The sequence below is a fragment of the Bombyx mandarina genome, chromosome 16 (genome assembly GCF_030267445.1).
Source record: "Bombyx mandarina strain Sakado chromosome 16, ASM3026744v2".
Taxonomy (NCBI): domain Eukaryota; kingdom Metazoa; phylum Arthropoda; class Insecta; order Lepidoptera; family Bombycidae; genus Bombyx; species Bombyx mandarina.
The window spans coordinates 6,576,517-6,591,827 of record NC_143222.1 but is presented as its reverse complement, the minus strand read 5'-3'; the positions used below and the strand labels follow the sequence as shown (position 1 = coordinate 6,591,827).

Here is a 15,311-nt window from a genome sequence, read left to right as displayed (position 1 = left end):
ATAAGTTAAGATTATATATTTATAAGCCCTTTTCAGTCTTTATTGCATTGGATCGGTAAACTAGATCATGGTCTATATGATTACCATCCCTCAAATTTTACAATTTGGCAGCAGCAAACTCCTGAGGGGCACAAGCAAACTCCCCACGGATCATTTGATTAAATGCCGACACAGACTTACAATGGCCGAAGCAAATTATACTTTTTATATTAAGTAAATTTCAAATTTACTTAATAATTACTACTGTTACTAAAAACAACTCTTATTTAAATAAAAGAAAAAATATTGTAATAAAACATTCGAAGGTGTATTATATATCTTTCCCACGGTTCTATACGTATTTCGCACAAGCGCTATTTATTGCCATTAGTAAAATACACAAATAGAAAATGGCCTAATCTAGTATATTCACTGATGAGTTTTCCCTAATTTATCGTTGTATCGTATTTTGTATAGTTTAAAATCTATTTAGCTTTATGCAAATTACAAATATAACAATTATTACTCAATCAATCTCGAATTGATTTTTGAGGTTATTTAGTAACATACTTTTTAATGATTTCATTATTATCACCGCATAGAATGAAATTTCATGAACGAATAAAAATGCAAAATTTCATTGAAGAAAATTAAACATTTCTGATACTCTTTATAAATGTCTAAAGGCAGCAAACTTTTAACTCTAGTGTGAACTAACACAACCGGTTGTTAAATAGCATTAACATAGAAAAAATACAAGTAAGCTTGTAGTTTTTAAATCAAATTCTTTAGATACGCGTTTTACGCAATGTATTAGAAAGTATATCTAACCAGTCATTTAATATAGTTATGGTTCTCGTATAAATATTATGGGCTCGAATCAGATATCATAAATAGTGGTTGAAAAATATTTTCATTGATTATTCTGCCTTCTAGTTGAAAACTGAATCTGAATAAGTCGATATTTTTTGATACAAAAAAAATGTAGATTTCAAAGACTGCAAAACACAACATAAAATAAGACTTGAAATAAATTTGTTATCAGTGAAATGTTCAAAAGAATAAGAAAGAATCTTTGCTAGCAGAAATTAAATAAGCATTGTCTTCAATCTATTAATTAACACTCGGTTTCTGGAAGCCTAGGATATCACGGTCACATGATGAAAAACATTATAGCAAATGCTTCGAATTAACTCTCGAAGAATTCATCTAATACTTGGGCAAAATTATTGCTTTATTTTATTCAATGTGTCTAACAATTTTATTGCTATTTGTTGAATGCATTTCTATGATAATTATTGTTGTACACAAAGTCAGTTCAGGTATATACGCATGTAAATGCGGTACGATCAATTGGAATGCGGGTTTCGAACGAGCCCGCCGCGTTCCGAATACATACCTCGAAACCTAAATATACTTACGCAAATATCAGCTTTACGGTCGTTTAATTTAGGACTAAATTTACAAAACACGCAAAATGGGGTCTTGATAAGGAGTTGCAAAAGAAATCACTGACCTTTCATACTTCGCGTGAGGCTTTTAGCTGCTTTTTTAATTAGCGTAGAAGGACAACCATCGCCGTCTTAATAAATTATCGTAGTCTTGCCGTTGATAATACGTTTATTGTTATTTTTATTGCATTCCTTACGTTACGCCTGGGGTCATCGTTGCTTATAGAAATCACCTATACCAAAGACACACCCAAACCGGTGCCCATCATTATACAGATAAGCAGATTTTCTATCTTGTACCATCTTGAGTGTTATCTGGGATTTCCCAAACAAGTTTTTCCTCGCATCGAAAGTTTTCGATTCATACATTGGTTTTCACGTGTTTTCGAATCTTAAATTAATTTTAACATAGAACACGTACAATAATGAGAAAGCTTTTCATATTTATAACAATACTAGCGACCCGCCCTCGCTTCGCTTCGGGAACATTAAAACACACATGAAACCAAAAAAATAAAATAAAATAAAAATTAAAAAAAAGTAGCCTATGTTCATCAGGGACAATGTCGGCTTCTAATGGAAAAAGAATTTTTCAAATCGGTCCAGTAGTTTCGGAGCCTATTCGAAACAAACAAACAAACAAATCTTTCCTCTTTATAATATTAGTATAGATATAGATATCCTGACTTTTATGATCTTGGGGTGATAAAATTTGTACGTTAATACAATATGTGACGAAAAAATTAGTTGAAATAAATTATACTGTAATATCTACACGAAGTAATTAGGCGGTATATTTATTCTGTGCTATACCGCATTTAAAATTCTGAAATCTTTGTCATAACATTAGACTCGTTACGTACCTCATTTTAAATGGTAAATACTAAATAGTGATTACCGAGTTACGAAATATTCGTTGCTCAAAATAGATGAAGTAACTTCGAATTGTAATTTTTACACTTAAGTGGTTCGTCCGGTTCATTATGGCCGAAAAACTACTGATTTTGGACATAAACTTTTGTATTCGCTTCCTTATCAACACACCCAGTGCATTGGCTCACTAAATAACTTTTTGGTTCTAATAAGAAAAAAGAAATCAATTTTATGTTTCCACGGGCAAATCCACGAAGTACAAAACACTAAATTTTTCTAAGACACATACAAAGACATTTTCAAAACTAAATCGCTAAAAAATCTTGGATAAGAATCTCTAAGCTTAAAGTTATAGAGTGGTGTAGTAGCGGTTAGATATTAAATGCCCTCCGGCTTATAGTGTAGAACAATATCCCCGGAGTTTCTCGCCGGATATTTTTAGTGCGTCGCGATTCCGATCCGGTGATAGATTCAGCGAAGCACTACTCTTGCTAGGACCAGTATTAGCCATTCTCTCAGGTTGAGCCCCTGAGCCCAAGCTTCGCAAAATCTACCACCAGATCGGAATCACGACCCACTGAGAAGATCCGGCGAGAAACTCGGTAGGCAAATGGTGTTTTTCTGAATATAGATGCTCATCACAACAACAACAAAAACTAAGAAAATACAATAATAAACTCTGAATGTGAATTCAATTATGTGAAAACAAAAGAATAGCACTGCTTTATTATCGTACTAATTAGTTATATAAAATCAGCATTAATATTCAAATTAACAAAAACTAGAAATAACATAACAGTTGTCGTAATTTAATTGGCGAAAACGTCATTAACCATACGAAACTAATTATGTTAATAAATTTATTACTGAAATAAATGAAGGTGATTCTCTTCTTTAGTTTAAAATCAAACAATGAGCTTTGGACCTAATTAGCAAACCAACCATTATCCAAACGAAAACATCTTTAAGCTTTTGTAAATAGTAAAAATTATAGTGAACCGTTATCTATATATTAATACGTGAAGCAATAACTTTGTATCCCTTTTTACGCAAATTGCACGGACGGAGGAGTATGAAATTTTCCACACTTATAGAGAATATAGAGAAGAAGTGCACAATGCTAATATTTTTTTAAATAATGCATAAAAGATACATTAAATCAATAAAGAAAACATTACACACACTACATTCCATGTGTTGGACGCACACACGCATGCACACTATTTATTGTCAAACTGTTATTCTTGACGTATGTGGTCAAATTGAGAATAGATTAAATATTGTTTGTCTTTATTAATATTTTTTTATAGTGTAGTCTTGGCGAAATTTGTGATTATAGAAGTATAAAATACAATCATAATAGTGTACAAACTTACAATTCCAATTAATTATAGTCGAATTTCGACTACTGCGGGACCTCTAGTTTAATTAAATAAACGGATATGGCAATATTTGGACGAATACTACGGAAAATTCGACGTATAGTAATGCAGCAGGAAATCTTCACTTAATTTCCATACATCCTTTACAATTGAATATGTATGTAATTAATCGGAATTTATTCAATTTACATATTTCGAAACAAAAAAAATTGTAGCCTGCTTACATAATTTGTAACGGCTTACAAATTAGGCTTTTGCAAATAAAGTACGTTCAACACAACAAGTTTATTTCAATATTAAAACCAACGCACTTAAATCACCTCAGTATTTTTCTGCAAAGTATTTAACCTCATATTTCTATAATTATGTGAAATACAAGCAGTGTACGTACCGTATTCGTTGTGTAATTCCTCGCAAACAACAAATCTTACATGCTTTATGAGATCTTTGCATTACAATTTTAACGGTAGACAACGGCTTGGCTCTGCCCCTGGCATTGCTGAAGTCCATGGGCGACGGTAACCACTCACCATCAGGTGGGCCGTGTGCTCGTCTGCCTACAAAAAAAAGCAATTTAATAACGGCATCTTCAAAACTATCTATCTGATAGCAAATTTAGCGTAAATACTCACTCATATTGCGGCGAAGGCACTCAATAAAAGTGGATGCAACAATACAGATCCTAATCTATATATTTTTTATTGCTTAGCTGGGTGGACGAGCTCACAGCCCACCTGGTGTTAAGTGGTTACTGGAGCCCATAGACATCTACGACGTAAATGCGCCACCCACCTTGAGATATAAGTTCTGCTTCACGGCAGAAATAGGCAGGGTGGTGGTACCTACCCGGACTCACAAGGGGTCCTACCACCAGTAATTATAATTTTGCGGGTTTGATTTTTATTACACGATATCATTCCTTCACCGTGGAAGTCAATCGTGAACGTTTGTTGATTACGTATTTCATTAGAAAAATTGGTACCCGCCTGGGATTCGAACATCGGACGTCTTATACTTTAGACTACGACTACTTCTGACAACTTTTATTTTTCATCTACCATCGCGCACATAATAACAACATACATACATACTTACGCATAGCCAAAGTTGCTGGGGTAAAATTTGGACTGGTTATTCATGCATAAGAGAGTGACACAAGCAACTGTTTTGCCATTTTTCTGGATTATCTAAACATATTAGCATAACATAAAATGTAATATTATTTATTATATAAACATATTAAACATATAATATAAACGCTGGGTACATCTGGATAGCTAATGTAAAAGGTGATCTATACATTCATACCGAGTAAAACGACTACCCCAATGCTCTTCGCCTAATTAATGTCATTAAGCAGAAATATTGAATTCCAGTTTTTCCCTATTAAAGCCGTGCCAAACGAACAACACATTTGTGATATATCGGTGTTTGTTTTGTAAATACATAAATACATAATTTAATATGTATAATAGTTTAGAGAATGTCAATAAAATAAAATATAAAAACCGAACAGACATATAATCTTGTTTAAAAAACATAAATTTGCAATTTAAATTCCAACTTTATTTAAAATATTCATTTAATATTTGAAGTGCAAGGACAGCTTTCAATGCTATCTTCTTGTATTCCTTAAATAACTTCATACTATAGCCGATAGCCGTCGGAGCACCGTGGTATGTGAGAAATATAAGTCTTCACGACTACCTAAATCTAGTACCGATACGTAAGTATCTTAAGGAAGCATCAGAATGCTACTGCGACAAAGCGGCGCGACGCGAAAACCCTCTTATCATGGCCGCCGCTTATTACTTATCCGACCGGCACAGGGCAACTCATAGACGCCGTCGCCCGAAACATGTCTTGTCGGATCCCCCAGATTCAATATATCTAAATACCCAGATCTTAACTACACAACTACTTAATGTAACTATAATTTTGAACGATTGGTTATTTTTACTTTCTTAGCTATTTCTTTTTTGGTAGCTAAGATAGGTACAGCTCACGGTCTTTCTGATGAAGCGGTTACCAGAACCCATGCAATACAAGATCTAAATCTCAATTGCTTTACTCTAAAAATTGTCCTGTGATTTAAACAGGTAAACATTGCTTCGCGGCAGAAATAGAGCTTGTGTGACGCCTTACAGTGATATTGCATTTTAAAAGCGTTCCAAAATCAACTTTAGTTTTTAAAGTAACATTTTATGGCTTGGCCAAAAACTCCAGCGCTGCAAATATAAACGAGCTATGCCAATTAAAAATATCAAACGCGTTTTGTTTTCAATTAACTATGACTGAACATTTAACATTGCCGTTAGTCGTGTGAAAGTGATAGCGAATCAATTTGTACGTTTCGCTTCATAAATTGTAAACTTAAACATAGCGAGATGTGTTAATTGTTATGTTGAAATTTCCTCTCATTTGTGTTGTTCTAACATATTTGTTCAATTGTCTTCTGAAATCGAAATATTGATTTATTAAAAAAGTTTATTTGTAGCAGTCGATTGGCTATTTTATTGTTCAAATACTTGAACAATAGGAATTTTTAGAAATTCGTTGAGATGGTTTGAAGCGTCGGTACTTTAATTGTAAAACTACGAAGGTAATGAAAAGGTATACTAAATCATTATTGTTGCGAAATTTTAATGGACTTTGTATCCAAGACCTAAAATCACATAAACACATGCATAGTAACCTTCGAACGGGGTTTGGTGTAGTTAATCGTCAAACAACAAGAGAAAGAAAGATTCGTGTAACGATTCATGATGTTACCGCAATTAAACTGCATCCATCAACCACCATCAATCAAAATCGTGCTGATGAAATTTTCACGATGTTGTATATACACAAGCTTAAAATAACCATAATAGAACAAACAGTCTATCAAGCAATTCCAACCACACATTGAAAAATCTCTACTCCCATATTATAATGGCGAGCTGCGATGGGACATTAGAGTCTGCACGCTTACAGCATTAGCGCATCATCAGCATTGACTACGGCAGCTATCGCACTACTGCGGTTCAAGATTACCATTAACAGCAGTCATCCCGCAGCACGCCAGAATCGCAGCCTTAATGCACTCACAGTTTCCCTTTTTTCTGACAAAAACATTTTGAAAAAAAAAATTGCTAACACGAAAGGTTCGTAAATGGCTACTAAAAAAACAAAATCGGTTAACACACGGTGACGCAAAACGTAGTCAACAGATACAGACAAGAAATAAAAAAAAATTGAAGATCGGTTGAAAAATCGGGGTAATGGTACTTAACTGTTTTGACTTTGACTATTCATATATGGATCACAGGTCAGTGAAGCCGCTGTTTTAATGTCCAGTTACTACGCGTTCCGTTATAGCCTATTAAATTACGAAAAGTATACGATACGCACTATTGTTTTGTAGTACGTAAGGCCTAATCAAATGTCCATTTATAACTGTAATTAAATGACATCCAAAATTAACAATAAATGATAAACCATAATAAAATACGGTTTATGACCATAATGTTCCTCGGATTATTTTGATGGTCATAATAAAATTGTGTCCGCTCGCTTTCCAAGAATATCGTTTCTTGGGATATCTGTTTTTTTTAAATCTGTAGATCATATGCATACCAGGCGTGAGTCAGGCTAGTAATCCCTACAAAAAGAAACGTATATTTTACAATACATTTTTATGAATTTGCCATGTGGAATTTATGTGAAATAATTGATTGAATAATCCGTTATTAACTTAATTACACTTCTAAAAATACTAAATTAACAAGACTTATTAAACCTTAAACAGCTGCAACATGATGTAAGCCCGATACTGTGTTCAGACAATTTCTGAATACAAAATACGATTCATTAATAGTTGCGCAGGGTATTCGTTTTTTTTTAAATTATCTTTCACTCAATAATACTTTAGTCGGTCGCGATCACGAAATCTATAAAAGTATTCGTGATGTCGAAACCGTAAAATAGTTTGAATTATATTATAATTAACTATTAGTATCTATTTAATTATTATCAAGCTACATATTTTTTAAGTAATTTAAAAGAAACAAAAACTTCAATCCCTCCTATTGCTTACTTACTATTTTAAACTGTTACTCTCTATGTAGCTTTATTCATCCAATTTAATTACTAGAACTAATTCTCGAGCTCAATCTTATTAATTTGTAATGAAAAACACTTTTTGTAATGAAAGTGCGTGAATTCGAATAAATCGAAAAGAAAAACTTTACACAATAACAATTACCTCTATATTAGTCAAATTTCACACATATAAATGAGTAATGCTATCGCTCTCCATAAAATAAATAAATTCTCTGTTATTCTTATTATATTATTTTAATATTTTGGTATTAATTATTCAATACACTGCAAATTTTTCACTCTAAGGAACTACGAATAATTTGAAACCAATGTCAACAAAATACAATAAAAACTTAGAATAAATCAATTAGTTACAAACATTAATATCACAACACTATCCAAGAATGGTCTAAACGAAAAGAAAACTAGAAATAAACACAACTGGTTTTTTGTGACGTCATAATTTACAATATACACTAGAAACAGATCACATTGTTTGCTTATTAAATTGCATAGTAAGAGCGTTGCAAGTTATTTATATAGAAATGACAATTCAACAACTGGCGCGTAACGAGAATGTATAAACAACAGCTTGTTGATAATCTAAAAGCAGAAACAGTGAAACGTTGAAAAACACTTCTTTTTGCTTTTTGAAGTTATTGAAGTTATACTTCTTTAGGCGCGTTATGAAAAATTGATGAGAGTGAAATTTTACGATGCGCGCGCACCGTGACACAAAATTAACAGAATGAAGTTGCCCACTAAATCGCTCATTACAATACGACCGACGTAACTTAGCGAGTCTGAATATAGCCGCAGGTGAACTTTCCGAACCGTACCGAGAATTACCGAATTTATACGATGTCAAGAAAAGGGATGTCCCATATGCGTGTTTGAGGATGTTGTTTAATCGATTTTTTTTCAAATTTATTAAAATTTAAATTAAAAAAAAGAAATAAATTTAATAAAAATAAAGTATAACTTCTTACGCGCGTACATAAGTACGCACCCTTTTTTGAAAACGTTTATTTTATTTAAAAAAAACGAAAAATATAAATACACCTGTTAATTTAATACATATTCCAAAATGATTCGTAACATCGCGTGACGGCCGTTGAATGCACATTGTAAACCGATTTAATGCTGAGAATGAACAATGACCTATTTCACTTATATAGTTATTCGAACGGAACGTAACGTAATTATCACGTTGGATACGGCAATCGTTCAAGAAACCTTCGGTTTAAAAGTGCACGCACTTTTGTAAGTTGAACGACGCTTTTGGCATTACGGGTTCGAATTCGCAAATATTGTGTCTAATCGCAAAAAGCTGTATTTTCCAAATATTGTTTTTGAGTGATCTAACTGGTGGTAGGACCTCTTGTGAGTCCGCGCAGGTGGGTATCACCATCCTGCCTATTTCTGCCGTGAAGCAGTAATGCGCTTCGGTTTGAAGGGTGGGACAGCCGTTGTAACTATACTTGAGATCTTAGAACTTATATCTCAAGGTGGGTGGCGCATTTACGTTGTGGATGTCTATGGGCTCCAGTAACCACTTAACACCAAATGGGCTGTGAGCTCGTCCACCCATCTAAGCAATAAAAAAAATTAAAAAAATCTAAGTTTATTTCTCAAGATTAATGTCATGGAATCCTTATCATGACAACCAGCGCAATCTTTGGCTGGGAAAATTGGCAGTTTATTAGTTTAAGCATTGGGTCTGAACTATCCAATTGAACCCTAACCGGATATGAATACGGGGCTTACTTGCACGTCATCTAAGGCCTACTTCTCTGATTACAAACAATACGTTTTTGGTAACTCGTTTTGACTGTATCTATTTGGGTTAGAATTTCTTATTGATTTCAAACTATTTTATTTCATTGATGATTCTGAGACCGAAAATTACTAACATATATCGCTCAGAATCGGTTCACAATGTAAATAAAATGAATAATTGAAGAGAAAACCATTTTAGTTCGATTGAAAAACGTGGCTTCCAAATATAAATGAGAATCAATTATATACGGTACATCTACAGATGTCGTAGCCTAAAGGCTAAGACACCTAGTGTACTTGTAACAAGCGTGACAAATATGCCGACATTTATATCCCGCATACAGTTACCAATTCCAAGGAAATACGAACTTAACACGTGTTCACGAAGGAATTCCACGCCGAAGGAGTAAATATAATCTTATCAAAATCAAACCCACAAAACATATGAATTTGTGCAATAATTGACGGTAGAGTATTTTGTACGTTTGCACGGGTACGTACTACTGTCCTGCTGTTTCTGCTGCAAATCAGTCATGCGTTGCAGTTTGAAGGATGGGACAGCCGTTTTGCAATACAATTGAAGCTCGGACAGGCTTAGCAGCAACCACACAAGAGCTTCTTCCACATACTGGATCACACATAGCACACGCTCAAAAATACGCAGTATATTCATAGCCCAAAAAATCTCAACGATAAAATCTTGGGTTTTTCGTGGATACAAAATAATTATAAATATTATTCTTTACGGTCCCGTTATAAACGTAATTTTTATATCAATTTAGGACAATACGCATAGATATTCACATAAAATATAATCCTAGTACTAATACTAGTACATTACAGAATGTGACCCAAATATCGGTAAAAATAATCTGTTTAAACATTACGTGTATGCTAACGAAAAGAGAAGGCATACATATTTGTTTAACACAAATTTCACCATTGACGACAGCGTCTGCTGTGTCATGGTCATATTTCACTAACCTCCTAATTTTACAACATCAATTGAATTGGTCTTAGAACGTTTTTTTTTTATTGCTTATATGAATGAACGAGCTCACGGTCCACCTGGTGTTAAGTGGTTACCGGAGCCCATAGAAATCTACAACGTAACTGCCGCCATCCAACTTGAGACATGAGTTGTAAGGTCTCACTTTTTAACAGTTCAAGTTCACGTCAGTATTTTCTGTGACATCGGATTTTCCATTTGCGTATCTTATATCATTAGATTTTTTTTTGGTGCAATAGTGCCTACCCCACCATGAATTCCCCAATTATCCATATGACCACACAAATCTAAGCTTAGTAAACGGTGGTTTTTAAAAACTTAAGGTGATTTCATCATTGTCTTAGGCGAATTTAACATGAAAGAGAGAAAACTAAACATTAGAACGTGTAGTAGGTGAGGTGCGTTAATGGATAAAACGTCGAGAAATTACAAATACAAATAACGTCTCATCGGTCACGTTTCGTTAGCGTATCTGAACAAGCACCGAGCACAGAATACTTATGCCCTTGACCCATTCAATGATTTAAAAGCACGTATAGTGACACGCAATAAACACAAAGGAATTACACTTATCGAATGTTCACTTGTAAAGCTATTAAATTACATGTCCCTAATACGAAAACATTTTGACTAAACGACAAATCTAGATATTAAATCGCAAATGTTAATTTATATCTGGATCTAAATAGTATAATGTTAAAAACTATACAGTACAAAAGAATTCATGTATAAAAACTACAAGAGGATCTAGAAGTAAAAAGCTGTGTGCATTGGATGTTCCTATGAACTAAAAAAGCAGGTTTTAAATTTTAAAAGAAAAAAAAGCACCCTTTTTTTTATTGCTTAGATGGGTGGACGAGCTCACAGCCCACCTGGTGTTAAGTGGTTACTGGAGCCTATAGACATCTACAACGTAAATGCTGCATGATGCATTACTGCTTCACGGCAGAAATAGGCAGGGTGGTGGTATCCACCCGCGCGGACTCACAAGAGGTCCTACCACCAGTTCACAAGAGGTCCTACCACCAGTCACAAGATGTCCTACCACCCTATATAATATCATAATTAATAATAGCGTACTTCGCTGAGAACACAATACTGCTTAAATATTCAACAAACTTTAGTATTGTCGTGATATGGAACAATGAACTAAACAAAGCTGTCAACATAATGTAGATCTTGATTATATTTATATCTCTATTTGGACACATCAATATACATTTATTTATTTATTGCTTAGATGGGTGTACGAGCTCACAGCCCACCTAGTATTAAGTGGTTACTGGAGCCCATAGACATCTACAACATAAATGCGCCACCCACCTTGAGATGCGAGCTCTAAGGTTTCAATATAGTTATAACGGCTGCTGCTTCACGGCAGAAATAGGAAGGATGGTGGTACCTACCCGTGCGGACTCACAAGTAACTACGCAAATTATAATGAGTGAGTAGCCTTCTTGCAATTCCAATAACATATCAAAGGGGCGTATATCAACCGCGGATAAGTCCTCTTGACCTTTTATCGGCCGCTCTATTTATATATTTCTTTAAAATAATTTCATAATTGAAGATATAAGCCTCCATCTTGAATTACATTGAAGCATTGACCGGCGGCAAACGACCGCATCGCGTGGGATCGCGCCTCGCCAACTAACTCAAACCACACACATCGAATCTAATACCATCGGCGTAAAGTTCAAATTTAATTGCGGGTTGCATTCCGCAATTTTGCTGTCGGAACAATAGTAAACTCTCACGAGTGTTAAATAATGGCGTTCAAGTAAACTGGTGCAGTGTAACTGTGGTATAAAAACCGTGGGATGATTAAGGAGCTCACTCTAACTGTGACATTTAATTTCAAGATGTCGACTTATATAGTTATTTGCTTGCGTGACTCCGTGACCACGGTGTTCGGTTATGAGTGAATTTTACGGGCCTTTTTTTCCCTACCTATCCTGATAACCTTAAGAGGCTATTTCAGCTTCACCCTAATATGTAGGTGAGCTCACGGGGCTCAAACGGGAAGTGTTGCCAACACTGGCCCTAGAAAGAGCAGTGCTTCGCAGAATCTACCACCGCATCGGACACGCGACCCACTGAGAAGATCCGGCGAGAAACTCAGTGGGTTGTGTCTATGGGTTTATTCACTCGTCGAGCCCTTCGTCGCAGGCGACGAGTTCGACGAGGACGGTGACCTGTGCTTGTGGTACCTAAAAGCACCATTAATGGATCGGGAGGATCCGTTAAGACGTGCTTAGGGCGACGTCGACCGATTTACGCGGTATTTATTCATTAAAAGTAATAATTTTGAAATGTGGGATAGAAAAACACAGTGTAGTAACTTACTCAGCAGATTCTCTTCATAGAATGTGACCTTCAGTTTCTGTGCCCTTCTTACCACTTGACAATTGTCGAAGACGACAAAAGTGACGAGATGCACAATGTAGTTCGCAATTGTGTAGCTCAATTCGAAAATGCGACAATAATTATTTATGAATTAATTTTACACAGCTGTTTTACAAAGGAATATTTTTCACCTACTTTTTGGCGGTTTTATTTTTTAAGGTATTTTATGACCTGGTAACTGAGACCTTTAAGTCATGTCTTATTTTAATTTATATTCATATTTAAAAAAAATGATATTATGGAGTGAAATGAAATGAAGATGATTAATTTGAGACATTACTCAACTGGGATGAAATTAAATGAGCTGAGATGATATGGAATGAAATATAATCTCAGTAAAATGGTGGTCATTTACTGATACTTTTTCAGTGGACTTTTTGGAGGATCCCGAGAAGATACGTCCAGCGGCTTTGTTTCATTTTCCCACATTTGTGCACTTTCACAGATATTAAACAATTAATAAACCACCATTATTACACATTTAAGCCCAAAGAAACACTAAATAGACAAAATAAAACAAATCATATCTTCACTCCTTGCGTTCCCGCCAAAAAGAGACTTTTTACTATTATCACAGATTATACATTAGTTACTATGCAGCGATTTCAAAAAAAGAATTTATAGGTTTTTAACCTTTTTGCTAAATAATGTTGTAACTAGACGGCGTGAAAATTATCGCTATTATTACATTTTACCAATTCGATTTGTAGTCTAAATTCGACCATAAATAAAGCATGATTTTTAGAAATATCATTTATCACATTTACGCGCGGTTTTATTATGTATGTATGTTATTTCGACTTGCGTTTTTAAATTATTTTAAATCGTAGAAATATTTGACAATACCGATTGTCTCTTGTTTGATAACGTCTACATCAAATATTTAGTGGCAAATTTGCAGGCTTTTTCTATAAAAAAATGAGTAATTGGGTTTTTTTTATAATATTTCAATATTAATCAGTAATATTTTTATCGATAAATTTTGTATGAATGCATTGGTGTTCTACTTTTAGCTTACTTAGTAAAATACAAGTTGTGTAATATCAAATACTCGTTGGGCTTAAATAGTTGGTAAATCAGTTTATTTCAGAAACTTAAATGGTTTAAACTAACATAACTTTTATACGTCAAACTTTGAAGCTCGACATTAACTTTACATTGTAAGAAAACCAGTTGATAAATTTAAGTTCTCGATTTTCAAGAAACGACACACACCCGTTTTCAATTTCGAAATTGACAATTGATTGATGATAATTTCTCTTGTTTTTTTTTTTACTGAACAAGATTACTTTCATTCATATTAGATACAGGAAACGGTTATTTCATATACACACATAGATTAAAGTGTGTTTCTTTATGTAAAGTAATAAAAGATCGCTTATCGTTCACTGAGATTATTATAACTCATATGGTGAGTTACGATGTTTTAGCTTGCAGGTGTCGGTATGTATGTAACTAAAAATACTGGAACTGGTCTCTCGTGGACGTCAGCAATGCCAGGGATACAGGCTGGCCGCAACTTGCTTACCGCAAATTGTGTATCTAATAACATATTAAAATTTACTATTACGCATATTACAATATACTATACTAGGACTAACAAATCACAATAATAATTCACATTTTATTTTAATAGTCATTTAGGCTTAACCTTAAATGTAATGTTACTTACCGGTGGTAGGACCTCTTGTGAGTCCGCGCGGGTGGGTACCACCACTCTGCCTATTTCTGCCGTGAAGCAGTAATGCGTTTCGGTTTGAAGGGTGGGGCAGCCGTTGTAACTTACTTGAGACCTCAGAACTTATATCTCAAGGTGGGTGGCGCATTTACGTTGTGGATGTCTATGGGCTCCAGTAACCACTTAACACCAGGTGGGCTGTGAGCTCGTCCAATCACCACAGCAATAAACAAAAAAAAAATAAAAAAAAATATGACGTTGTATATTTTACTTCTCGTGTATCAAAGCTAAGCATTTTTACAAAAGTACACTCTGTAATGTTTTTTTTATCCAGTTTCCATATAAACTACACAATATAATTCCAAATTTTATAGACATAAACCTATGAATGCTAATACGACAGATCAATTTATTTACAAAACGCGTCATGTAGCCAAAATATATTTTAATACAAAAGACATCAACGCGTTTGGCATTGTGATTGTCCTCGACGACCTAGACGCAAGAGTTTTTTTTTTGTCACGATTTAATTATCAACTAAAAAATATACTTTTTTTGCTCATCTTACGTAACCGAGATGAGCTCATGTATAGTTAATGCGTATAACGTAATAACTCTGCACACCGTACTGTTTCTGTACGTTGTCAACATTTTATTTAATATTTAATAGTGTA

At 34.2% G+C, this 15,311-nt stretch overlaps 1 protein-coding gene across 1 annotated transcript in view; it reads right to left on the bottom strand.

Annotated features, from left to right (window-relative positions):
- The window catches only part of LOC114246754 (uncharacterized), a 44,745-nt gene that overhangs the window by 23,406 nt on the left and 6,028 nt on the right, over positions 1–15,311 (bottom strand). The gene's annotated exons all lie outside the window — the stretch shown is intronic.